Source organism: Myotis yumanensis, unplaced genomic scaffold (genome assembly GCF_028538775.1).
Source record: "Myotis yumanensis isolate MYYU_CA2020_CCGP unplaced genomic scaffold, mMyoYum1.0.hap1 SCAF_3, whole genome shotgun sequence".
Lineage (NCBI taxonomy): Eukaryota > Metazoa > Chordata > Mammalia > Chiroptera > Vespertilionidae > Myotis > Myotis yumanensis.
This window is the reverse complement of record NW_027223754.1, coordinates 159473017-159483652: the sequence shown is the minus strand read 5'-3', so window position 1 is coordinate 159483652 and position 10636 is coordinate 159473017. Positions and strand designations below refer to the sequence as shown.

The 10636-nt window shown below is 41.4% G+C and overlaps 1 pseudogene; it reads right to left on the bottom strand.

The window, feature by feature from the left end:
- Positions 1 to 3878: 3878 nt before the first annotated feature.
- On the bottom strand, positions 3879 to 5324 carry LOC139006388 (mitochondrial adenyl nucleotide antiporter SLC25A24-like; annotated as a pseudogene).
- Positions 5325 to 10636: the final 5312 nt, after the last annotated feature.

Sequence of the window (10636 nt, the reverse complement as noted above, 5' to 3'; positions counted from 1 at the left end):
GGGGATTTTCTGCTTGGGAGGTCTATCCATAGATGTCATTGAGGTACTTAGGTCCCCTACTATAATTGTGCTTTTGTCAGTTTCTCCCTTTAGTTCTGTTATTAGTTGTTTAGGAGGCGTGCAGGAGACAGCCAATCAATGATTCGCTCTCATCATTGATGTTTCTCTCTCCCTCTCCCTTCCCCTCTGAAATCAATAAAAATGCTTTTTTAAAATAAAAATAAAAAAATATTTTAATATGTTTTATATAGTTTGGTGCTCACTGATTGGGTATATATATACTGATAACTGTTATGTCTTCTTGATGTATTGACATCTTTATAATTAAAATATATCCATCTTCGCCCTAGCTGGTTTGGCTCAGTGGATGGAGCGTTGGCCTGTGGACTGAAGGGTCCCGGGTTCGATTCCGGTCAAGGGCACATGCTTAGGTTTCGGGCGTGGTCCCCAGTAGGGGGCATGCAGGAGGCAGCTGATCGATGATTCTCATCATTGATGTTTCTCTCTCTCTCTCTCTCTCTCTCCCTTCTTCTCTGAAATCAATAAAAATATATTTAAAAAATAAAAATAAAATATATCCATCTTTGTTTCTTGTTACCTATTTTATCTTGAAATCTATTTTATAGATATAAGTACGGGTACACTCACTTTTCTCTGGATGCCATTTGCGTGGAGTATCATTTTTCCACCCTTTCATATTGAGTCTAGATTTGTTCTTGCAGCTGAGATGTGTCTCCTAAAGGCAGTATATGGTTGAGTTTTGTTTTTTGATCCAATCTGCTACTCTCTGCCTTTTTATTAATGAGTTCAGTCTATTTACAGGTAGGGTGACTATTGATGTATGAAGATTTCCTATACCATTTTATCTTTTATTTTCTGATACCTCTGTGTCTCCATTGTTTCTTTACCCTTGTGTTTCTGTCTGCTATTTTACTTTGGTGGTATTGATATTTGTCCTCTGTCCCCTTTCTTTTTATGTTATATGTCTCAGTTCTAGATTTTTATGTGTGGTTACCATTAGGTTTATGCAAAAGTAAGTTTCCTATATACAGTAGCCCTTTTTCCTCTGACTGCATCTTATCCCCATTCCCCTGTGCAAATTCAGACCTTAACCCCTCCCCTTTTATGTTTTCATTGTCTCAAATTATCCCTTTTTATGCTGTGAGTTTATTTCCTAATTGCAGAAACTATTGTCTTCTTCCTGTCTCTTTTAAATGTTTTTATTTCCTTTAACCTTTATGTGATATTAAGTGTATAGTACCCTATTTTGAAAAAAGGGTTGCAATAACCTGCTTCTGTCTGCCTGTTGGTGATCTTACACATAGCTTTATGACCTTTTGCTTTTTGTTTAAGGTAGAATAACCCCCTTCACTATTTCCTGTAATGTATGTATTGCAATGGTAAATTCCCTCAAGTTCTGTATGTCTGGAAAAGTCTTTATTTCTCCTTAATATCTAAAGGATAACTTTACTGGATATATTGTTCTTGGCTGGTAATTTATCTTTTTCAACAGTTTCAATAGTGGAATATTTGCTTCCACTTTCTCCCAGCTTGTAGAGTTTCTGCTGAAAAATCCAATAATAATCTAATGGGATTTTCTTTTTAAGTCACCATCTTCTTTTCCCTAGATTTCTTAAGAATTCTTTATCATTAATTTTTTAAAACAAATACATATCTTTTTTAATATAAATGAAAAGTAAATATTCACTGATGCCAGAAATAATCTATCTTCAACTCTGAGCTCTTTTCAAAAGATACAAGATCATTATTTCAAAAGATACAAGCTGCACAGATAAATCACATTCACTCCTTACAAATGTTAAATAGCACACAATTTAAATTCATAATGAACAATGATAATGTTTCAGTAGCTTGAAATGTCAGTTGTCCATTCCATAATTGTTTATGAGTAAAAAAAGAAAGAGCTAATCATGTACCTTAATATTATCATTTATGTATTACTCCAAAGTACAAACCACTCAAAAGACAGAGTCCCATGCTTATATGTATTATAAAAATACTGAGCCATGTATCAGTCATAACTTATATAATGAAAACTATATTTTGGAATATGTTTCACAAAGACAAGTCCAACATTTCTCTTTGGTTCATAAAATACAAGAGGTAGATTCAAAGACAGTAAATGCCTATTATGTCACTAAATTTTCACTAAAATGTTGGCAATTTATAACAGCAATTACTAGAAATCAAACAAGTTTAGAAACTAAATTTTTAAAAATGGTAAGAATAACTTCAACTAATAAATGTTATTCCAAGTCCTAATCACATAAATCAGAAAAGATAGTTGATTACAAAAAAATAGATCTAATAAAATAAAAACATGCTATCAATATTAAAAATTAAGTTTTCTATATCATAACATGTTCTAAAACTTGGGGCAAGAGAGCTTATGAATGTGTATATTCATAAATTGGGCCTTTTGTTTAAATATAAGTACCTAATATGGAAGATTAATATTTGCTACTACTAATATGTACTATTCTCTTAGGTTTGTGCTGCCCAAAGTGGAGAATTGCAGGTTCAAAGAAATTCAACAGGGAGGGAGGACAGGGAATGTCATTCACCCATGATCAACCCACTTCAAGTAATTAAGACATTTCAGATGACAAAGAATGGTCCCCAGAAACCTTCCTAGTTAAATCTGATTCAAGTAGGAAACAAAGGATGGAAAAAAAAGAGAGACGCTCCTCAAAAGCTGATCTCCATAAAAATGTTTTGTTTCCTGGTACTTTTCAAAGCAAAGATAGAATATAAACAGAACCCTTCAAATAAGTTGCCTTGTGTTGATAACGTAACAGGAATATGCTGACAGTCTGTTTGTCCTCTTAGGAACAAAATTACAGTGCAAGGAAAAGAAAAAAAAAGGCCCACAGAAATAAGTATTATTTCATCACTCCTCCTTATACAAAAATGATATCAATAGACTAGGGTATTTGCATGCCTTGAAATCCAGCCACTTATGTTCATTCTTATTCAGCTTAAAGGAAGGTAAGAATAGAAACCCTATATTTATTTGGCTGCCAGAAGGTATGTCTTTCATGCAATGACTTTCTATTAACAGCTCTATAAGGAAATGTTAAGAAGTCTACAAAGGCATTCAAAATATATAAAACAGTTTAAGTGTTAAGGTTTTCCAATCATCTTGCATTTAAGAAAAAGACAAGTATAAAGAAGCTGTCATAAACTTGAACCATCCAAAAATAAAGATGGATGATTTATGATTCCACCACACAAAACAGATTTAGTTCAAGCAGGTTCATGTTTCAGATTGAGGACTCAGGGCAGAGATTTGTAGAAAGGAGTAAGAAGAAGAGATAAAATTCAATTTTCTGGCTTTTTAAAATTGTATGAGCTTATCAAAACTATGATTTTTTTAAACATTCCTGTATGTAGAAAATTGAGCCCAAATGTTTAAATGATCATTGATAAGCTCTTCCTTTTTGTGAAAAAATACTTCTTTTGCCATCAACTTGCAATTCTAGAAGAAAAAGTCCTTCTAGAGATTACTGAGAATCTACACTAATAAAAGAGAAAGATGCAAATTGACCATGCCTTCGTGACACCCACCAGCCAATCAGGCGTGAGTATGCAAATTAATCCAACAAAAAATGGCAAGTTAATTTGCATGCGCAGGCGCCGAGCAGCCGGCATTCCACACCGCCCCAGCCACTCCAGGCCTCTGGGCAGCATGGGAAGGTGGAAAGGCAGCTCTGGGCCTGAACAAAGGCAGAAAGGCGCTCCAAGCGAAGGCGGTGGTGGCAGCCACAGGAAGGAAGGCCCATTCTTGCATGAATCTTCATGCATTGGGCCTCTAGTTTCAGTATAATAGCGCTAAAGCAAACAAAAACTTCAACATATCATTTCTGGGTGACTCCTAAAGTTTGTTTCATATTTTCATAAACCACATAGCTGACGCCTGCAGCCGGGAGCACCTTCATGAATTTTGGGTGATGCCTCAGTAAAGTCCCGGTATCCCATCTTTGAAAATGATTCGTGGAAAGAAGCCAACCATGTGCAGCTGTGGGCTTCCTTCGGTCATAGCTTGAGCCTGCATGTGTGTTCTCACCAAAGCCAATGGGTAGCTGGCCAGCTGCCCACAGGTGCTGGACAAGGTGCCACACCCCAGCAACACTGCCACTCCGGGGTTCACCGTGTCTTTGGCAAAATGATCCAGCCAATGGGACTTCAAGAGCTCATACACAGCAAGGTCCATACCTGCGTAAGGGCTGATGCCTAGTAAATTGGGAATATAACCTTTGAAGAAAGCTCCCATGCCCTCGTGTTTCAAAATCTTCTTGGCACAATGGAACAGGCCAGAGTACTGCCCAGTTCTGCCCCCGGCCAGTGTGGTGTTCAAATCCTCCATAGGATAAATAAACGTGTGTGCAGGTGCTCCGGCCATGGAACCAAAAACAAATCTCTCAAAGGTCCCTGTTTTTTGTCCTTCCTCAGTAAGCATCTTCTTGTTCTGTCCATGTGCTGAGAAGTTGACAGCCGTCTCCAGGGCAATTTTAAGAATATTTGTGCCGTTTCCTCTCCAAAGGGAGCAGATACCTCCTTCTTTCACCATCTGCCGGAAGCCACCGTATATGTTCATTTTGTCAGATTTTGAACCATGGACCCGCATCATGACTTTGAGACGGTCCAAGGGCGCAGTGCTTGTGCGGGAGATGGCACCCGCAATGCCTCCCGCCAGAAGCTGCATCCACCACTGTCCCGACTTTTTTTCATCTTCCATGAATTCATCCGGGATAGTTCAACTGTCTCCTATGTCAGTACCAGTGGAATGTTTCCAGAAACAGATAATTCCCTTGATATCTGTAACAGGATTAAGTAAGAAGTAGTCCCTCCATTCCTCCCAGCCCACTGTCATCGTTCCATCACTATCAATGCTTTGAAGAATCGACTCTGCTTGTTTTTCAGAAATAGTTATCCCTAATATCTGGAGAGACTGGACAATTTCGGAAGCCTCAATTTTTCCATCATTATTTTGGTCCAAGCTCTTAAATGCCAATTTCATTTTTTTTCTCATGGTCTGTAAGGTTCTTCATAAATTCTTCAAAATCCAGCTTCCCATCTTTGTCGATATCACTAGTAGTAAAAATTCTCTCCTCGGCGTCCTGGCCCAGGCGGTTGCCCAGGTTCTAGAGCCTCTCTTGCAGCTCGCAGATGTTCACCATGCCATCCCTGTTGCAGTCCAGCTGCTGGGACAGGGTCCTGTAAGGCTGCAGTGGCCCAGCGTCTTGGCAGGCGGCCACAGCCAGCACAGCATGGTCCCAGAGGCGTGGAGCAATGCGGCCCATTATCATTAACTTTTGCAGTTTTAATATAATGTGCCTTAGAGAAGGTCTTTTGGATTGAGTTAATTAGTTGTTCTCTTTGCTTCTTGGATTTGAGGATCCAGATTTTTCCATAGGTTTGTAAAATTCTCGTCAATTTTGTTTGTTTGAATTGGTTCTCTGTTCACTTCTCACTCTCTTCTTCTAGTATAACTATTATTCTTATACTAGAGGCCCGGTGCACAAAATTCATGCACTGGGAGAGGGAGTCCCCTCAGCCCAGCCTGCACCCTCTCCAATCCAGGACGCCTCGGGGGATGTCTGACTGCCGATTTAAGCCCGATCCCGGAGATCAGGCCTAATCTGGAGCTGAAGAACTCAATAAAAGAGATGAAGAACTAACTAACGAGCTTAGGAAATAGAACTGATCAGATGGAGGAAATATGGACTATTTCTCTCACAATCTGAGACCACTGGCTCCTAACTGCTCACCTGCCTGCCTGCCTGCCTGATCACCCCGAACTCCCCCCCCCTCGCTGGCCTGGTCACCCCTTACTGCCCCTCCCTGCCAGCCTGGTGGTCCCCAACTGTCCCCCCGTCAGACTGGTCGCCCCACGCAGCCTGCTGTTCAGTCATTTGGTCGTCCCTCACTAACCCCCCTGCTGGCCTGATCGCCCCAGGCAGCCTGCTGGTCATTACTGTTACTGTGATGGCATCCTGGACAATTTACATATTCCTCTATTATTAGTATAGCTTGCTCTTTCTGATGGAGTCAGATAGTTTTTCTCTCTCTTTTTTTTTTTACTCTCAAATCTTCCATCTTTATCATTTCTAGATTTCTATCTTCACTATCACTAGTTCTTTCCTCCATCAGCTCTATTTCCTAAGCTTGTTAGCTAGTTCTTCATCTCTTTTATTGAGTTCTTCGGCTCCAGATTTTCTATTTAGTCCTTTTTAAATATGGAATCTCTTTAATAAAGTACTCTTTTTCTTTGTTCATTTTATGTCTGAGTTCATTAAGCTGCCTATCTGAGTTTTCTTATATTTCATTGCATTTTTTCAGAACTGCAATCTTGAATTTTCTGTCATTTAAATCATGCATTTCCATGTCTTTAAGTTTATTTTCTGGAGATTTTTCATTTTCTTTCTGAGCTGCCTTGTTACCTTGGTTATTCATGGTATCTGATGGATTATTTCTCTGCCTAGGCATTTATGAGAATGAAATCTGCTTTTTTTATTGTTGACATATGTACCCCTATGTTCATAGCAGCATTATTTACCATAGCAAAGCCCAAGTACCCATCATTAGATGAGTGGATGAAATCTGCTTTTTTTTTTTTTTTTTTTTTTTTTTTTTTTAAATATATATTTTATTGATTTTTTTTTTTACAGAGAGGAAGGGAGAGGGAGAGGGATAGCAAGTTAGAAACATCGATGAGAGAGAAACATCGATTCAGCTGCCTCTTGCACGCCCCCTACTGGGGATGTGCCCGCAACCCAGGTACATGCCCTTGACCGGAATCGAACCTGGGACCCTTGAGTCCGCAGGCCGACGCTCTATCCGCTGAGCCAAACCGGCTAGGGCGAAATCTGCTTTTTTTAAGAGTGTTTATCACTTCTCTGTTTAGCAGGTTGATAAGAAATATTTCTTTTATTTTCCAGTAGGTGGCACTGAAGCACAAGTTTTTAGTTTCTCTTCACTTCTCTGGTATCTCGAATCTCTGAGGGGAGGTGGAAATGCCCTGTATTCCCTGGGGAGGTGGGCATCTCCTCTGTGACCAGGTCACCTTGGTCTCAGGGCACCACCCTGAGGGGGAATATGGTGGGCACTGGGGTTCAGAGCCTGTGAAATCCCAGAGTTGCCCCCTAGATGCTGCCAGCAGTACAGCCTGGGGTATCTCAGGTACCCCCACTGAGCTCTGCCATGATGGCTGGGGGAGGGGTGGGCTGGGAGAGGCTGGCTCATGCGTTTGTGGCTTTGTTCTCCTCCTAGTAATGGTAACTGCCAGATCCCAGCTGCCTCGCCTCTGTATCGCCACCCCTGTCACTGGGATTCGCCACAGCGTGCGCCTGCCACTCAGAGAGGCATTCTTCTGCCTCTCCAGTTCTCAGGGCTGTGGAGAGTGTGCTCTGTAACTCGACACCTAACTGCTACAGCTTCTAGGGCCTGCTGCTAGCTCTGGGAATGCATGGGATGGGCCAGGCTCTGTAGCTTTGTCTGCCTGGCAATGGTGGCTGCTAGACCACAGCGGCCACACCTCTGTGTTCCGCTTCTGCCCTGGTCACTGGGTTCAGCCACAGTATGTGTTGACCACCCAGGCAGCAATGGCTATGCTACCTCTCTGCTCCTGGGGGCTTCAGAGTGCGCACGCTGCAGCCTGATTTGTCCCCTGCTCGCACAAGCCACAGTGAGCTCCAGATTGCATCCATGGCCCTGTCTCTGCTCTCCCCTCTTACTGCTTCCCTTATTCGCTCCTACTCACCCACCTTCAGATGTCTCAACACGCAGATCTCTCAGACATGCTTGTGTGTTGAGCGGGAAATCCTTTGTTGAATTATCGCTGTCCGACTTAAAACTTCAAGGGGAGAACCCAGAAGGACCTCTCACACTACCATTCTGCTGATGTCACAGAGAGATTATTTTTTAGGATAATAAGACACAGAGATTTATCAAGAGTTTCTTCTCCCTACTATGGCCAAGAGACCAAGAATCTCAATGGATGACAGCAATTCTAAATCTGGAACTGACTCACTGAGAGATACATGAGATGCTTAAAAAGGTAGGAAAACATGACCCATGTGGTTGTGTAACCAGACAATAATCAGTGGGTCCGGGCTGCCTGTCACGACTTGAGCCAATTCAGCAGAGACAGGGTTGAATCATATATGAGTGTTTATTCCAGTACTGCTGGCAGAGTGGGAGAGCAGCAGGTCATCCACTAAAATCTGTTCTGCCCCACACCATAAGCCAGCTGCTTATTTTGGGTAGAAGGACAAAGATTACGTGGGGAAGTAGGCAAAAGGGATAAGAATAGGTACACAAAATGGGCAGATTACACGTAATGCAGGCTAGGGGTTTGCAAAGGCCTGTAGGGATGCAAAGGGCTGGGGTTTTCAAAGGGCTGGTGCCTCTGGTTTCTGCAACAAGGTTGTTCATCTTTCCATGAGAATAGGCAGCTACCCAGGATGGGCCACATTTCCTGGTGAGCTCCCAGGTCCTGAGTGCAGCTGCCTGGTAGGTTAGAATGTGCTTCTTTAATCAGAACAAAACAATCACGGTTAACAGAGAGAGAGGGTGCACAGGCCTTTCATGGGGGACTAGGTAGGGACCCAGGGTTTCAGGGCTCACTCTTAGTCAGTGAATTTAAAGCATACGAGCAAGAATTTGAAGTGCAGAAGAGAAAAGAACCTAGTAGCCTAAATGATCAGTTATAAAATCAACCAAGATCTCTAAACAAAGGGACTTCGGTGGGGGGATTTGGCCTGGCTCTACCTAGTGGCTGACATGGGTGTATTGGAGAAGGCTGTCTCTGAAGTGGATGCTTCTTTGAAATGGGAACATTAAGTCTGGCGTTTGCATTACAAAGAACAAAATAACTGTCACAGCTAACACTTCCTGCTTGCTCAGGACAATGTGAGGCTAGCAAACATAATGCAACCTATCTGTTCATGTTGACCAACTTAATTTTTTAAAAGAGAGGGTAAGAAGAACCCTAGCTGAACTCTAGGAAAGGAAGTTTAGCTTGCCACTTGTGTCCAATCTGAAAGCATCATGATAAAACTTAGCAAGAGATATAAAGAGCCCTGGCGGGTTTTGCTCAGTGAGTAGAGCATCAGCCCAAGGACCCAAAGGGTCAAGGTTTTGATTCCAGGTCAAGGGCACATTCCTCCATTGCAGGTTTGCTCAGCGCCCTTCAGACAACCAGTCAATGTGTCTCTCACATCAATGTTTCTCTCTCTCTCTCCCCTCATCCTCCTTCCCTTTCACTCTCTCTGAAAATCAATGGGGGAAAATATCCTTTGGTGAGGATTTAAAAAGAGAGAGAGAGAGAGAGAAATGTTCTGATGCTTAGTATCTTGGAAATTTATCTTATAGAAGTAATTGAACAAAAGCAAAATCATATACATAAAGCTGTTGGTTGCAGAAGTACTTAAAAAAGCAAAAAGCATGGAAACAAATGTCCAACAGTACACAACTGGTTTAGTAAGTTATGGTCAACAATCTAACACTTACCATATGTGTTAAGAAGGAAAAACTGAAAGTATGTGAAATGAGTCAGCATTACCCAACCTAGAAATTAATATGTAAAAATTAATTATAGCCATATTAGGGTGGTAGAACTATGCAATATTTTTTTCAGAAATGTTATCAATATGATTGTTACATCTTTTAATTGATAATATTAAATGAAGACATGAAACTATAAATTAAGTTTAATAGGTTACTTGAGTGATAAGTGGACAATAATTGATGACAGGCATGAAAGGGACCAAGTAAAAGCCTTTCTGCATCTCCATCAGAGGCTCACTTCTTTAAAATCCTATATAATAAAAGCTTAATATGCTAAGTGTCCATTCAACCAATCAAAGTGTAATATGCTAATGATATGCTAAGGCCACTCAACCGTTTGCTATGATGTGCGCTGACCACCAGAGGGAAGACGCTTCGACTGGTAGGTTAGTTTGCTGCTGGGGTCCAGCTGATCAGGACTGAGTGAGATGAGCCGACATGCCTTGGAGCCCTCCTGTGGTCACTCCCTGGCTGGCCAACCTCCCATGCCCCTCCTGGACCTGATCGTGCACCAGTGGGGTCCCTTGGCCTGGCCTGCACCCTCTCACAATCAGGCTGAGGGACCCCCCACACACACACACACACACACCTCCAGTGCACGAATTCCATGCACCGGGCCTCTAGTAACTTTATAACAACTTCTAGACCAATGTTTGAACAAACAACTAGGCACTATAATTTAGTGAAATTGGCACATAAAATTAACCACCACAGTTTTCTTCTTATACGGAAGAGCCTCAGAAAGAGGTGGTCTCTATCCTTTCTCTGAATTATGACTGCCTGAGGACACTAATGAACCACCAAGTCAACATACTTTGAAGACCACCTGCCTGTGGACTTCCTTTTATGTAATGAAATGTGTTTATTTATTGTCAAACCAATTTGAATCAGGTTTTTCTTACTTGTTGCTGAAAGGACTCTAACATATTCATGAGTCAAATAAACTTAAGTTCTAGTTACTGCTTCATAATCTTCAGCATGTGACTTAACCTCTCTAAACTTCGGTCTTTTCATTTGTAATATGGGAATAACAAGTGTGTCTCAC